The sequence below is a fragment of the Lissotriton helveticus genome, chromosome 11 (genome assembly GCF_964261635.1).
Source record: "Lissotriton helveticus chromosome 11, aLisHel1.1, whole genome shotgun sequence".
NCBI lineage: Eukaryota > Metazoa > Chordata > Amphibia > Caudata > Salamandridae > Lissotriton > Lissotriton helveticus.
Window position 1 is genome coordinate 4,033,807 of NC_136072.1, and position 17,080 is coordinate 4,050,886.

At 50.3% G+C, this 17,080-nt stretch overlaps 1 protein-coding gene across 1 annotated transcript in view; it reads left to right on the forward strand.

The window, feature by feature from the left end:
- The window catches only part of LOC144791841 (putative cation-transporting ATPase 13A4), a 350,880-nt gene that overhangs the window by 37,324 nt on the left and 296,476 nt on the right, over window positions 1-17,080 (forward strand). The gene's annotated exons all lie outside the window — the stretch shown is intronic.

The window sequence follows — 17,080 nt, forward strand, 5'->3', positions numbered from 1 at the left end:
AGATGAGGTAAAGTGACCCTGAGGGTAAGATTCAAAGCAGCATCTCAAAGTCCAGCCAGTGACTGAGACTGCCTCAAAAAGGGGCTCGGGATCAGAAAAGTATGAAAACAATGAAGAATTATTAAAAAATTAAATGGAAGAGCAGAAGTCAAAATCAACCGTAAGTCAACCGTAGGACACAGAAATGAATTGCCATCATGGATCTTTAGCATTTAAAGCAGAAGCAGCAAAGAGTTTAAGCTGAAAAATAGACAAAGCCCAGAATGTGAGGCAAATTGATAGAGAATAAGGCAGCATTTTCAGTAAAGACACAAAAAGATCTGGCCTATAACTTATCATACTTTACTTGATCTGTGCAGTAGTTTCCGTCCAATCAAAAGCTCAGCTTCAAGCTAAATGAAATGAAAGTGACTTGGGGTGACCATCATTTCAGAACCAAAAACCAGGGCGTCTGCAGACATAGAGGTAGGACTAAATGTTGGCCTTGGTGACCGATGAAGGAGGGCAACAATGCAGACCCTACCAGCACAGGACTGGACTGCCACCCCCACACACCGATGACATTACTACAATCAAAGGCACAAATTGTAATTCTGAAGCTTATAAAGCGCATGGTTACACTTACCAGTGTGTCCCCGCGCTGAATAAACCGCTGAGGAACTCGTCCTGGCCTGTTCCTGTGAGGCGCCCAACTCCTGGGCACCCCCAAGGTGGAGGCCAGGCATCCTTAGCGATTAGGGCCGGTGTGGAGACTAAGCAAGCTATTGCCCAGAGTTGCAGAGTGGGACCCATGGTTAGAGTAGGCACCGAGGCGAGAATTATCGGGTCCGCGAACATTTGAGCTCAAGACCCCGCCGCGTCAGAAATTGAACCCTGGTCCCGGGCCAGACCTCTGCATCAGGGTCTGCCGCTCTAATCAGTGAGCCACACTCCAACACTTCAGGTCTTTCTACATTCCTAGCCAAGGAGAACAGATCTCAAGTTATCACATACGAGGAACTCCTTTAGACTGGGACTTGTGTTTTCTGGGCCTCATAGTTCTGTGTAGTAATGGTAAAAACAAGAATACAAGTAGCAGAAAGCACATCAAAAAGAGGACTGCAGAGACTTTGATGAGGGTTTCTACAAGGAGGGCAGAGGGATGTTGTGATGGAATTATCTTCAATTTGGCAATGGGTTTTAAAAAGAAATGCCTGCCCTGTCAGAGCTGGCATACAGAGTTGTGCAAATCTCTGTTAGCTGAAATTACAAATACAAACCTCTCCCTTCTCCATGCCGTGATGAGCCCCGGAGCAGGCCTAACCTTGGGTGACACGGATTCAAACCCGGTTGAACCTGCGGTGCTGAGGAAACCAGGTGTGGCCTCGCAGCAGGTGACTCTTTGAAGAAGCGGCTTCTGTCCCTGGTGCCATAGGGGTTTGTGGAAACCTGTATCTAATGTGGGTGTTTAACCGACTCTCCCACAAACACCAGGGCGTGTATTTCTTTAACCCAACAGTGCCAGGACAATCCCTTCGAAAACTAGGAGTGTTCGGATAAATCCGGGACATCTGGTCGCCCTATTGTCGCTACATGTTGGATGTATGGACGTGCTCCGGTCGGGCCTGGGTGCTGACCGGAAAGCACTGTGGGTACAGAGACCCTTATCCTGATCACATTCTGCACCTGGGCGCAGGCAGGTCCTGGAGCTGAGCACTCTTTTCTAGGTCACGCCTGGACAGCGTTGTGCTGTCTCTTCGGGACATGCTGTATTCACTCTGTGTGCTTACAGCCCGCCCACTGCTTTTCATTTGTTTGTTTCAGTGTCCTTTAAAAACCCTTGCTTCTAATTGGTTATTTTTCCTATTTGTCCCTCCTTTTTTGTATGTTCCCTCCCATGGAGCAGGCCCCATTTCTTCTAGGCTTCCACTTGTCCCATCTTAGTTACTGGCTGAGGGAAGGGGCTGAACCCTCAGGTACCAAACGCTTTCGTTAAGCTTCGATGTCATGTGTGTTGATCGCTTTACTGCTCCTGTTCGGTCCTTTGTGAAAGATGAAAAACATTCCAAGGCCTAGCCCTTAATTCCTGCTGCTTTGAGCCGTTCCTGAGAATGTGTAATCTACAGTGTCTAACGCTGCAGACAAGTCTAACAAGCTTGGAGCGTTGTTCCCCAGGTCTGGCTCAATACTCATGCCATCGAGAATGAACAAAAGTCCTGACTCGGACGCTGGGCTTGACTAGACTCTGGATCAGGGTTTCCCCAGCCTTTCAGAACCACAACCCAATGTGTAGAATGACGACTTTGACACTCCACCTGGCTTTAATGGACTTGAAGCAGGAGATTTTTTTTAAATGTAATGAAAGCATTCATTAGGAGCGTTTTATCATTCACTCACTGAGTGTCTGCGCCCTTGAGTGTGCGTGACCCTTGAGTTACTCCCCCCTCACCCCCATGAATGGAACAACGCGCCTCCACGAAGGGATGTTTCAACCACTCTGCGTGCCATGGAAGCGCCTTGAGTCCAGGGGCGGAGCTATCAAGAGTGCAGCAGGTGCAGTGGCACCAGGGCCAGCGGTGCGAATGGTCTCCTTTGAATGGAGAGTGACTGTGCTTCCTTGCCTGCATTAGGGCCCATTGCCCCCTTGCTATGCCACAGCCTCAGTCGGGCTTTGAAATCTGTGAGCACCTCACACTCGTCACAACAGGGCCTGAGGCGGCCGCAGACACAACCTCCCCAGTTTCCATCACACAGATTTCCACTGCCGGATGCAGAAAGGAATTTATAATGAATGCTTTGTAAACAAAGCTCTTTAGAAGCAGTAGTGTGAGTTACAGGTGGTCCATGGTGTGTAAACACAGACCAGCCCCTGGGCACACCCGCTGTCTTCATTACCACCCACCTCTGCCCCCCCCCTGTAGTCTGTGACTGATTCTAAACCACATCTCAGTTCCACAGCCTCAAACCACATGTGGCCGGTTGGAGGGGATCAAAGGATGTAGATACATGTTGCTTTAATAAAACATCTGTAAACCAAACATCTGAACATTGTTATTTCTGTAGCGCCTTAAAGTGAGAGAGATCACATTTGGCGCCAAGACGCCGCGGCATTCGAGCGCTTTATAAATGTTTCAGTCAGTCAGTCAGTCAGTCAGTCAGTCGGGAACCTCCTTTATTCTGGCCCCCACTTGATGGTACTTAACATGAACAACCCAAAATGGATGTACTTCATTGGGAAATGTTGAAGCTGATTCATCAAACCACGCCATGTAATGAGTAAAACAAAAATTAATGCCTTTTCAATTAAAACTCTGACCTAACCATAACTGCACGAGCTCTATTGACCCTGTCGACGCGTTGTCGCACTTTTGGTAGTTTACTAGGGTACTCCGCTCAGCCTGGGCGCGCCAAGTTAATGGAGGAGTTAAAAAAAAAAAAGGAAATTTCTCCAGTTTGACCTCCAATAGGACATTTTGCTGAACCCCACAAATTGAACTGCTGAAGGGATTTGCACTTCCCTTGCCAGGAACCTGGAACATTGCTCAGAAACCGGCTTTCACTGGTTTGTTGTCAATCTAATCCCTTGTCTGTAAGAGATTAGCATTTAGAAAAGTTACTGAACAGCTTTTAAAGGGTTAACACTTTAGTATACCTCAGTCCTTCGGGCCTTAAAAATAGTTTGTGACTCTGTCCATGCCATTGATTGGACGAGGGGGCCTGGTCACCGGAAATGGTCATTCTGAGGTGTGATTGACACACAACAGACTTGTCTCCTGCAGCAGCCCCAGTGGCCAGCAGTTTAATAAATGTCCAATAAAGAGGCAGGGTGGGCACACACTGCTCCAACCCCACGGTTGGCCCCCCTTTATGAAAAAAGTTTCAGGATTCACAAGATCCATTTCCGACTCTTGAATCCCTGACACCTAAAATGGCGGCTGGAGTCCACATACATTGTATGATTATAACCCCTAACGCGGACAACTACCCCGCTGCGTACAACCATAAGTCATGTACATCGGGGGGGAAAGGGCTGTTGGCCACAGTGCCTGGCCACTATACACCCCGTGTGGCCACAACCCTACTGCACAGAGCCATAGACGGCAAGTGCCCAACCTCCCCCTCGGTGGCCAACCCGCACTGCTCGTGGCCTTCGGACATACGCCGATGGTGGTTCACAGCAGGGCTAGCCGGCAGCCAGGCCATCCAGCCGGGCCCTCCCACTGCGTGTGGTCAACCACCTCACAGACGCATGAAGAGAAAGTGAAGCCGGCCAACCACCTCCTTCACTCTGCCTTTGACTGCGCCCAGCAAGGGCTTGGCCACTTCCACCCCACAGCATGCGGCCAACCCTCAAGGGTGGCAGACCCCCTGCTGGGCATTGCTTTCAGCCTCGTGCAGCAGGGGTGGTCAGCAGAGCTGGCTTCTGGCCAGGCCTTGCTCCCAACCCCCCATGGACACCCATCTGCCACCCCATATTTGATTCATTAATTTCTTTATTTTCTTTAAAAGGTTTGCCAGTACCAAGGCACTTCTAAAATCCCGCCTCTCAAACCTCTCCTCCCCGGGACGCGTTGAGATCTGTTCGCTTTGGGAGGGAGGTGATTACCAGGTGCGAGCAGGCCTGAAATGAGACCAGCACGGAAAATATGTGAGCATTGTAGACACGAGTAAGAGCGCAGATCCGAGGAAGTGATGAGGCTGCACATTGCGTGCAAACACAAGCCTCCTGAATGAAGCGCCCTGAAGCGCTTCATGGGTGAGGCAGGGGTGTGAGGAAGAGGAGGCGGAGGGACACCCTTGCTATGACTTCTAAGAAAGGAGAGCCCCACCCCCCCCCTCCCTGCGCGGCTCCCACTCCAGACAAGTCCTGGGATGTCCTGGTGACCCCCCTCATCCCCCCCCTCCCAGTAGCCATGGGGCATGGGCATAGTGCCAATATCGGCAACACTCCCCATCCCTCCCACAGCAATACTTCAGAGAAATAATCAGACGCAACACATTTTTAGTGGAGAAAATTGCTGCAGGTTTATTAGCATAACAAATATGCCAACATAACATGGTGGGTTATCTTACGGGCGATCCCAGGGCAGGCAGCCCCTTGCCACCTGATGAGCCAATCTGCCCTGTGGCCCTCACCAACAGGTGTTTGTCGATTTGGGGGAGGGTCTAGCCCCTCCCACCGGCGGACCACCAGTCCACCCTAAGCATGGGCTGAAAATTTGTTCCGCTTGCGAAATTTGCAGATTTTTGGCAATTTTGCGATTTGCGCGAAATTGCCAAACAATCCGCAATTCGCAAGTTTGTGAATTTTTTTTGCTTGTTCGCGCTTCAAAAATACAATCCCGCCCGCTGCGTTGACTTACCTTGATTCTGAGCTTGCCGAGTTGTTTTCCTCCTGCGAACAAGATGGCCGCGCCCAAAAACGACCGCATGGGTAAGTTCGCGGTAGCCGCGCTTAAAAAAAAAACAGCGAACACGCAAAAATACAAAAAATTCGCAAGTTCGCACAAATTCACGGATTTTGCGGACCGCGAATTCGCTTTTGCACGAATTTGCAAATTTCACCTATACTTAGTCCACCCCTTACTCACGCCCCTCCCAGCTCAGGGGGGCGGAGAGTTGCAGGCAACCCCCGGTTGCTCAGGTCCACATCCGCCCGAAGGACTAACGGGGCGCCGTCGCTCCTCCAGGGTCCCACGTGAGGACCTCCCTGTGGATTTTGGCTTTCGCACCCTTCCTGTGCTCCTGCAGAGGGTACCCTTACTGTACCTTACGGCCTCTGGATCGCTGTGTAACTCCGCCACAGCTCTGGGTGTGGCCACCGTCACCCCAGGGCCCCCCACCACTATAGACCTAGTTACCTACAGCCTGTTCATTCAAAGGCCTCCCTCAGATCAAGCAAGGACAGGTCCAATCCTCCTCTGGACAGCCGTACTGACCAGCAACCACAAGCCCCTATCCGTTCTGCCACTCTACAGGCCTGTGAACTGTATCAGTACTGTCCCTGATCCTCTCAACTATGACTGCAAACTGTGCTCTGGAGTTGTTCGTATTAGTGCTCCCTCCTCTCCATTTCAGCACTATCAAGGCCAATCGCACCTTCCTGGGAATGGCTCCCTCGCGGCCCCCTCACAGAAAGGCCTATTTATGTGTAGCCCAGAACCTTGCAGTTATTCCCGACAGTATATCATGGTTCTGCTGAAACGTAGCTTGCTTGACTGCCGAGTGCGCATTGCATCTTCACGGATATGATTTTTCCTACTCCGGAATACCAGGGGGTCATTAGGCCCTGCCTGACCGTTGATAGGCCACATTGCGACATGGTTTTCTTTCTGCTCTCGGTACCTCGCACTAGTTGAAAAGCCACCAGAGTCATGCAACTCTATGGGCTCTGTCGTCATTGTGAAACACCTTGGGGTCAGTAACGCAAACACCGGTTTAGGAGATAATTACCTGCTGCCGCCCCGGCCCTTCCTTCCCAGCAGCCTCATCAGCCTGGAATGTTCCTCCTGCCGCCACCTTGATGTCCCAGCTACAGGAGCTGCATGGCACCCTGGGATGGGACCGTGCTGCTGAGCGCGAAACCCTGAACACCTGGGGCCGTATTATGGAAAGTGCTGTGGGGACACAACGGGCATGTGCGCCTGCTTTGTGCATCCCTGGGGCACGTCGGTGTCACAGAACGGGACGTAGACGCTTGTGCTGCCCTTCCTGCTGTACTATGGATACACAGGAGAGGCGCAGTCCAGGGTCCGTCCGGTGCAGCCGAGGAAAGAGACCGAACCAAAGTTCCCGGAGCCTAAATAGGCCTGAGTCTCCGCCCTCTCCCGCACCGGACGTGCGTCACTGCTTCCCCCAGAAGGAATTCCCGCGGCCGGTTGTCCATTGGACTAGCCCGGCCGCCTGAGTTGCAGGGGGCATGGCGAGGAGCCGGGAGGCCGGTCCCTAATGGCAGGCTTCTCGAGCCTCGCGCTTTGAAATAAAGAAACACGGTCACTATAGCTAAAGCGGACCGCCATTAGTATGTAAAATAAAAGCGGGCGGCTTGCTGCAACCTAGTGGCTGGAATAGAGACCCATCATTAAATAAAATAGTGCTCACAGCCAAGATAACACAGACCATGTAACAAGACAAGTAAAGGGTCCAGTCGTTAAGGGAGGTAACCAATGCAGACAAGGCGGTACCAAGGACGAAGTATGATGCGTGGGTTCAGAAAAGGAGCGTAGACTGGGTCTGGGTATATACGGTTTTATTTTGGTCAATGTTTTTTATATCGGGTAGTTAGTCTTTCTTTTTGAAAGTCCCTGGGGTCCGTGATGGCGTTGGAGTGTTCTTGACCGGTCCGAGACAGGTTCCCCTCGGTTAGTCGTTCTTGGGTAGCTTCCCTCTTCCGTTGCAGGACTTCTTCTTGGTCTCCCCCGGTAGGGAAAAGAAACAATGGCAACCAGTCAGTACTGGGACCTCGGGGTCTATGTTTCCCTTTGGGAACCCAGGGGGTGAAGGGGCACCAGTGCTCAAGTGATGGAATCCTGTATACACAGAGACTCTGTGTGTGTGACGTGAGATGGGCTATTTACACTTAGAAGGGGGCAGAGGCGGTGGGTTAATGGACTAGCGCTAAGTAACGGAAGAATCCCGTCTTCCAATCCAACCCGCCAAACGCCTCCGTACCTGATGCAGCCACACTCCTCCCTCGGGAGTGTGGCACGGCGACTCGTGAAACCGTTGGCCTCCTGGCTTACTGCTCCCGTACTTCTCTTCTCCGGCTCTCGCTCCTAACCCCGAATCTCCGTTCGTCTCCTCCGCTCTCCAACCTCCTTCGGTGACATCACACGGCAAAGACCTCTTCTTCCTGGTATTTACCCAATGGCGCTCCGCCTTCGTCATCGGTGGGCGCAGTCGCGTTCTCTCGGCTTTGCCAGTTAAAGCTGCAGGCATCCGCTCCTTCGCCTGCTACCGTCCACGATCTATCCTCTTCGGAGCTCCAATCATTCTGGGAATGGGGGCGAGAAGGAGGGGACGTCAATTCCACTTGCCACCAGTCCGAGTTTAGTGATTCTTTGCCTCCCGTTCCCGTCCCCATCTTACAGAGTAACTAGCCTATACCGACTCGGAAGTCAGCGTTTATGAAGGACAATGACACTAGCCAATTAAAAACATGGGCAGAGAGTGAGCAGGGCTTCAAAGCCATACTCCAATACTGCATGCCTCTCAGCAGCCTATGCGCTGGCCAGGCTCGACTTAAAAAGGGCCTGATGTAGAGGACGGGTTATGGCCCCAAAACCCCCCAAATAAGCCGCTGCTCCCCGACAGATGTCTTGTGATGTCTGGCCGCGCGCAGTCTCCGAGCACAGAGTCTAAACTCACACGGTGTGTCTTGTGAAGCGATGATGGAAGGTTGATCCCCCTAGGACCTGTACCTTTGGGTTTATGTAGGCGGGCCTGGCTTGTAGTGTGAATGGGCCCTGGACTAGCCGATGGCCACCCCATAGACTGGCATTACAGTATGAAGCCCTGTGACCCACCATGCACCACCCACAGAATGAGGTCAGACCAAGGGGAGATAAACACAGCAGGGGGTGAAGCGCTGGAGGTGGGCAGCTAGGGTCCAGTCACAGGACATGAAGGGTCCGCCACGGATGAGGCGTTACTGGGTCAACTAGAAAGACTGTTTCATTTAGATGCTCAAGGTAAAGGTTTACTCCCACACCAGCATCACCACACGCCCTCTAGTGGCACTGTCCTTCACAGAGGCGTAGGTTCCATTGGTGCAGCAGGTGCAGTGGCACCAGGGCCCAGAGGCCTGAGGGGGCCATTGAATCCTGGTTATTTCGTCACTCGAACAGCATGAAGGGACCCGTTTCCTGCCTGGCTGTAGGGTCCGTGACCATGGTGTGGTGTTAGGGAATATCTTTTATTTCCCCTAAAATTCTCAACTAAATATATATATATATATACATACATTCATACATAGAGGGAATTTCGGTGAGCAGCTTCATCCATTGGCCAGCTGTAGAGTCAATCACATGATGCTCCCGCCCACCACACACACAGTATGGGCTTGGGGCCAGCCCGCGTCATCCATTGGCTCTCTTCGCTGGGAGTGACTTCATTTCACGTGTGTACATCCGCCCAAAAAAAGAGTCCGGTTCGGTGCCAGGGCTGATGGGCCACGCCAGGGTCTTTTTTAAGAAGCCAATTAGGGGTTAACATGAAAAAAACGCCTCTTATTTTTTTTTATTTATTTTATTGAATTTGTATTGCGCTCAGCTACCCATAAAGGGTTTCCCGGCGCCAGGGACAGCCTAAAGAAGAAAGATAGGTAGTTGCTGAAACAGGAAAAGCAGAAAACATTGACCAACTAAAACAGAAAAGTTTTTAGCTTTTTGCGAAGAGCAAGAAGATTGGTCTCCGTTTTGAGCGTCCACGGAAGAGCATTCCACATCTTCGGCCCCAAATGGGCAAAAGAGCGGCCTCCCATTTTTGTCAAGCGAATTCTAGGAATTACAAAATTGGCTTGATTTGATGACCTAAGGGGACGATTTGGCTGGTATGGCCGAACAAGATTGTGCAAGTATGTGGGAGCGGAACCCTGACGGATTTTGAACATAAGGCACAAAGTTTTAAAAGCCACACGGTCAGCAATTTTTAACCAATGAAGGTCACATAGGGCTTGTGTTGCAGACATTCTGCGTGGAACATTGCACAGAAGGCGGGCAGCTGAGTTCTGCACAACCTGGAGTATATTCATTGTAGCTCTATCGGCTCCCAGATAGAGCACATTGCCGTAGTCGATACGGGACATTACAAGAGCCTGGACAACAGTTCGACGAGTAGACTCAGGCAGCATCCATAGGATCTTCTGCAACCAGCGTAGAGTATTAAAGCAGATTGCAGCGACCTTAGTTGCCTGTTGACGCATCGAGAGTTTCTCGTCGATTAGAAAGCCGAGGTTACGAACAACTGGCACGGGGGTAGGCAGTGGACCCATGTCACTGGGCCAGTGTCTAGAACCCCACAGATCTTTATGCTTGCCAAGTACGATGACCTCGGTCTTATCACCATTGAGTTTTAGCAGGTTAACCTGCATCCAGGCTGCAACCCGAGAAAGGCCGATTTTAAGGGCAGAGGTATCCTGAGACCTACTGTCAGACAGGGAGAACACGATCTGCGTATCGTCTGCGTAGGAGTAAATGGACAGACCGGCATCCTCTACAATCGTAGCAAGGGGTCTGATGTAGATATTGAACAACAAAGGGCTCAATATAGACCCCTGCGGAACGCCGTAAGCAGATGAACAGATCGCCGATTCAGCTTTGGTTGAAAATACCTGAAAATACCTCTTTCAGTGCAGACAGTGCCGTGTCAAGACAGGACCTTAGAAAGGGGGATATTTAAAGATTCTCTGGAAGCTAAGATTCTGCAATGTTTTCAATGTAAACATTAGCTTAAACATCTCACTATTAAGTCCTTTTAGTGTGCGTTTATTGCGATTTATTCAGGTTTTTGTTTGTCAAGCGATAGTGAAAGTAAATTAGGTTTGTTCGCAAGTGAGCGCTCCACCATTTCAGGAAACACAAATATGCACTAAAAACTCCTGACTGTTACTGCTGAGACCTGAACTTGTGAACACAGCCCAGTGCTCCGAGCCAGGGAATGTGTGACTTGGAAAGATGCCCTGGGAAGGCTGCAATCCTTCTCGCTTTGTTGACATTTAAAGCTTCTTACCTTGACAATAACAAGGGGTTTAAAGAAGATTTTTTTTCAAATGTACCAACATGATTAAGGTTTTTCTCCCTTGTCATCTCATGTTATCAGTCTGGACTACTCGGTAATGTTGCTTGGAAGTTTACAGTTTGTTTTCTGTTGTGCAATGCTTCTTTACTGTGCTCTGTACAAAAAAAAAGAAACTGGACTTTTGAAATCGTGGTTCTATACCGGTTTTATGTCCGTTTTTTGAGTGTTCACTACAGCCCTGATTGAGTGACGTCATTTTTTCCAGCAAAATAGTTGTTTAAAAATATATTTATGATAACGTCCCAATCAACTCTTAAAAAATGTTTTGTTAAGTGAGTGAATTAGTCAAAGATATTTATTGTGTGAGACTGTTCCCTTCGAAAGGGGACGCCCAGATGGACCCCAGGACAGAAACAGGACAAACTCCCGCCGAGTCCACTCCTTATTGGCCAGAACCCCAGAGGTCAATGGCATATGAACAAGGGCAGAGCTCCTTCTAATGTCCCAGCATCCTCTCTGGTGGATGGACTGCAGTCTGAATCCGCTGACCCCAGATGTCCTCGTGCCCCTCCTCCTTCATGCAAGCCCCCCATCCCAGTGAATCCGGACCTCATTGGGACCTGTAGTATGTCCCCCCCCCCCTCCAGTATGATGGGTCCACTGACCTCAGATGCCCTCGTGCACCTCCTCCTTTATGCATCCAACCCCCCCCCTATCCCCGGTGAATCAGGACCTCAGTGGAAGACTGGAGAAACACCAAGACAACCAAAAACTACTCCATCTACAAGAACACCATGACGGACTACCACAACCAAATCAGAACCACCAAGAGGAATTTCATCCACGACAAAATCCTGGCCAACTCCAAGGAACTCTTCAGTGTCATACGGGAATTCACCACCCCATGCAGCAAAACCACTGACATCACCCCATCCCAAGACCTCTGCGACAAGCTTGGAACCCACTTCTACCTCAAGATCAAAAACCCTCTACGACAACTTCGTCGACCATCCACCAGGCGCCACAGCCGGTCCCCCGCCTCTCAAGGCACCAGCCAGCCCACCACCCCCAGCTGGACACTGATCACGACTGAAGACACTGCCTCAACCATGAAAGGCATCCACTCTGGGGCCCCCACCGACCCCTGCCCTCCTCACATCTACCACAGAGCCGCGGCCGCCATCGCACCCGAACTCCAACGCACCATCAACACCACCTTCAAAACAGGCACCTTCCCCGATGATTGGAAGCACGCAGAAGTTAGACCCCTGCTCAAGAAGCCCACAGCTGACCCGGCCGACCTCAAGAACTACCAGCCCATCTCGCTCCTCCCCTTCACAGCCAAAGTTGCAGAGAAAACAGTCAACACGGAACTAACTCGATTGATCGAAGAGAACGCCGTCCTTGACCCGTCCCAATCCGGATTCCGAAGCAACCACAGCACCGAGACCGCCCTACTCGCTGCCACAGACGACATACGCATCCTCCTGGACGAAAGCCAATCCGCAGCCCTCATCCTACTCGACCTATCAGCGGCCTTCGACACCATCTCCCACTGCACACTAGTCGCCAGACTACACAACACAGGCATACAAGGAACAGCCCTGGACTAGATCCAATCATTCCTCACTGGAAGACGCCAAAGGATTAGACTCCCACCCTTTCTCTCTGACCACATGAAAATCCCCTGCAGAGTCCCACAGAGTTTATCACTGAGCCCCACCCTCTTCAACATCTACATCGCCCCCCTCGCAGCCATCGTCCGACAACAGGGCCTCAACATCGTATCCTACGCTGACGACACCCAGCTCATCCTCTCCCTCACCAAAGACCCCACTACTGCCAAACACAACTTCCAGAAAGGAATGCAAGATGTAGTCTGGATGACCAACAGCTGCCTGAAGCTCAATAACTGAGACGGCAGATGTCCTCGTCCTTGGAACCACCCATTCAGCATGGGACAGCACCTGCTGGCCGACCGCCTTCGGAAGCGTCCCTACCCCCTCAGACCACGCCAAGACCCTCGGCATCATACTAGACTCATCACTCACCATTAACTGGCAGATCAGCGCTGTCACCTCCAGCTGCATCAACACCCTCTGCATCCTTGGCGAGACCTTCGAATGGACCACCCCCAGACAGTCACCCACGCACCAGCAGACTGGACTATGGAAACGCCCTCTACGCCGGCATCAACAAGTCCCTACTCCGCAAACTCCAGACTATTCAGAACACCGCCACCAGACCCATCAGTTAACACCTACATAGACTCCACTGACTCCCCGTGGAGAAAAGAGTCCCCTTCAAAATCCTCACTCACGCCTACAAATACCTGCACAACAACGGAACCCAAATACCTCAACAACAGAATCCACTTCCACGCACCCAAAATAAACCTCCAATCTGCCAACCTCGCACTGGCCGAAACCCCGCGCAATGACAGAGCCAGAGCAGGTGGAAGATCACTCTCTCACATGGCAGCCAAGACCTAGAACGAGCTAACGGCAGACGTCAGACGCGCCCCCTCCCTGAACACCTTCTGAAAGACTCTCAAGACCTGGCGCTTTGGCTAAACAGATCTGTGGATGCCACCCCCCCAGCACCTTGAGACCCTCATGGGTGAGGAGCACGCTTACAATGCCCCTGATTGATTGATTGATTGATTGATTGAGTGGGACCTCTTGTAAGCCCCCCCTCCAGTCGGTCCGCTGACCTCCGATGCTCTCGTGTACCTCTTCCTGTATACCCACCCTTCAGTCTGGACCCACTGACCTCAGATGCCCTCGTGCGCCTCCTCCTTTATGCTGCCCCTGATGAATCGGGGCCTCAGTGGGACCTCTTGTACTCCCCCCCCCCCCCTCCAGTTTCTGGTGTGACGGTGCAACTGTCGCTTGACCTCATGTGATCAACAAAAAATATCTAAGAATAACCGAGAGGGGCTTAGGCTCATCCCATGTTGGGTCCCCGGAGTAGAGGATTTGAGTGGGCAAAACTTGTGTGCTTCCACTAAAAGAGTGCTTGTACCGCACTGTCTGGCTGAAGCAAAGTTTATCCGCAAAGCAGCAGGACTGAGTTGGTCACGGTGACCGGCGAATGATCGCGTCTCTCGGCCTGATCCGTCTATTATGGAATTTTATGCTAAAGGAACAAGGACCGACGTACTCATTGGGATATGTGTATGTCAAAGCCAATAGGCATTTGAGCGTGAATTGGTGTTACTCTATGTTAAAGATTACATCTATGCATTTTACTAACCAAAATAGTAGTGGGTAATTGCTTTGGTGCTGGTGACCCCCCCCCTTGCCACTCCCACACCTGGCAATACGTGGGTGAAGATGATTTGTGCTGTCAGAATCACGGTTAGGCCCTCTTCGGAGATATAGCATTTTGCAATGATAACCGCCATTTTGTGTACTAAGTCATTTTCTGAATAATTTTGCTGCAAATGTTGCAGTGATATGGTCAATGATGCTATGAGTGATGTAATATGTGACGTGATTAGCAGTGCATGGCAAGGGGCACAAGTTATAGTTACCTTAGGGCACGAGTTATAGTTACTTGACATAAATAACAGCTACTAAATTATTTTATCTTGCATATGTTGTTGGGTTTTTGTTTATCACAGTTGTGTCTTTGGGGGAATCCAAGATTGAGCCACTGGATGGCAAACTTTAAGCATGAGCACACCTATTGGCATTGCCAAAGCTTGTTTTATGTAAAGTAGGATGGAGGAGTTAATTACAGAGTGCCACTCTAACTTTTGAGGGAGTTTTCACATCTTGGCAATTTAATTGCATTGTAGTATGAAACACCTTACATCCCTGCGAAATAAAACTCCGCCTCTCACCAGCGGTAACTCCGCCTCTCACCAGCGGTAATGCCAAGTGAAAACTATTTATGTTAAATGTGACGTGACCGCAGCGCTAGACTGTGCTAACGCAGGTTTGCCTCTGTGCGACTAATAACTCTGTTGCGCAACAATGCAATTATTATAAATGCCATGTCTGTTTCAGCATAAACCTATAACCTATATGAGCTTGATGCACCTAAGGCAGGCAGTGAAACGTATTAATAACTGGGTTTGGTGCTCTGTGGACCAATGTTTGACTCCAATTAATTGTGTTTACCTCGTGGTCACATGTTCGAATTAATTTAGGTTCACACTCTTCATCCTTCTGAGGTCGATGATTTGAGTTGTATAGAAATGCATTTCTGATACTCTGTGAATTGTGGCTTCACCTTTGTCTTTCAAAGGTTTTAAATGAAATGAATGAAATGAAATGAAAAAAGAATTTATAAAGTGCGATTGCTGCCCTGGGGCGTCCAAGCGCTAAAGAAAGTGGTGCTAACCGCTGAACCAATCGTCACAGAGAACTAGTTAAATGTGTTAAAAAGAAAAGTTTTTAGTTGCTTACGAAAGGAAAGCAAATTAGGGTTAGCCCTGAGCTGAAGCGGGAGTCGATTCCACAGTTTGGCGGCATTGTAAGAAAACAGCCGACCACCTGCTCTAGTTCTCTTAACTCGGGGGACTGTGGCCAAAAAGGCCTGACTTGAACGGAGCTGTTTACTGGGGTGGTAAGGTATGATCAGCCCACTGCTGATTGCCGGGCCCGAATGCCAATAGGCCTGGTGGGAGATGCACATAGCTTTAAAGCAAATTCTTTCCCGCACCGGCAGCCAATGTAGGCTCCTAAACCCAGCTTTGCTGACACTTTGCGGGGCAGCTGAAGCAGCGTGCGGGCAGCGCAATTCTGAATAATCTGCAGCTTCCGCAGTGTGTAGTAAGGCGCACCTAGGTACAGGGCATTACTAAAGTCTAATCGAGACTGGATCAGACCTTGGATGACTATCTGTTTGGCTTCCCCAGGTAAAAGTGGAAGAATTTTTTTCAGCATCCTGAGAAGACCAAAACAGATTGCTGATAACTTGGTTTGTGATGTACTGAGAACAAAACTAACATGATGGTGAAGCTACTCAGCACACATTGTGTCTATAAGATGCCTATATGTAACTAAATGATCCCTGCTTGGGGCATCTTGGTGCTGAATAACCCATATTTATTGCTATTAAATTCCTCTTATTGACCTCAGAAGGATGAAACGCTGACTAGGCATACAGAGCTTAACTTTGACAAGACATATTCTAAGATGGCTGTTCACGAGTGCGCATGGGGTAACTTGCAAAGGTGGCCATCTTAAAATGGTTTTTATCTAAAATGCAATAAAAACCTTTCCAAGATGGCTGCCAGTGTGTCCGGACACATATGACCATCGTGAAAGGCTTTTGTTATATTTTCTCCTTCTTTACTCTTCCAAGATGGCTGACACATAGCTTCTAAACTTGTGGACAATCTTGAAATGACCCGGTTACTTACCAGTAATCTTCATTACTCTTAGTCCAGGCTTTTCTGTCTCTGCCCTGATCCCGCCCCTCCTCCCTCTCAAGGAAGCTTGCTCTGGATTCTTTTTTAGGCCTCATAATATCAGGAAGAGGTCATATCTGGTTCCTCCTTTTCTGGGTGACCGAAACGGGGCCGTATTGGGGTAACTTTGTTTTTGTGAGCTCAGTAATGGTGTTCTGTCAGGGAGGGGAACTTCTCACTCAGCAAGGACTGGGGCAGGAATATGGACAAGGAGGTAATGGTGAAGTTACGTTTAAATATAGAAAAAGAAACAAGCACTGGCAAAGGTATTAGCTTTTAGCCAAGATCAGAGTTATTGGCTTTGTGGATGTTTGATCATTCAAGGGGTTTGTGAAAGAGCTGTTGTGTTGCTGTAATCTCAGAGCCCTGTCCTCAAAAAAGGCTCTGCGGTGTTTCCCCTGCAGCACGACTCTACCTTGGACCTCCTGGGGCTAGTGGAAGCCTTGGACCGCTTGAGGCTAGTGGAAGTCTTGGACCTCCTGCGGCTAGTGGAAGCCTTGGACCTCCTGCGGCTAGTGGAAGCCTTGGACCTCTTGCGGCTAGTGGAAGCCTTGGACCTCCTGGGGCCAGTGGAAGCCTTGGACCTCTTGGGCTAGAGGAAGCCTTGGCCCTCTTGCGGCTAGTGGAAGCCTTGGACCTCCTGCGGCCAGTGGAAGCCTTGGACCTCCTGGGGCCAGTGGAAGCCTTGGACCTCTTGGGCTAGAGGAAGCCTTGGCCCTCTTGCGGCTAGTGGAAGCCTTGGACCTCCTGGGGCTAATGGAAGCCTTGGACCTCTTGGGGCTAGTGGAAGCCTTGGACCTCCTGGGGTTAGTGGAAGCCTTGGGCCTCCTGGGGCTAGTGGAAGCCTTTGACCTCTTGCGGCTAGTGGAAGCCTTGGCCCTCTTGCGGCTAGTGGAAGCCTTGGACCTCCTGGGGCCAGTGGAAGCCTTGGACCTCTTGGGC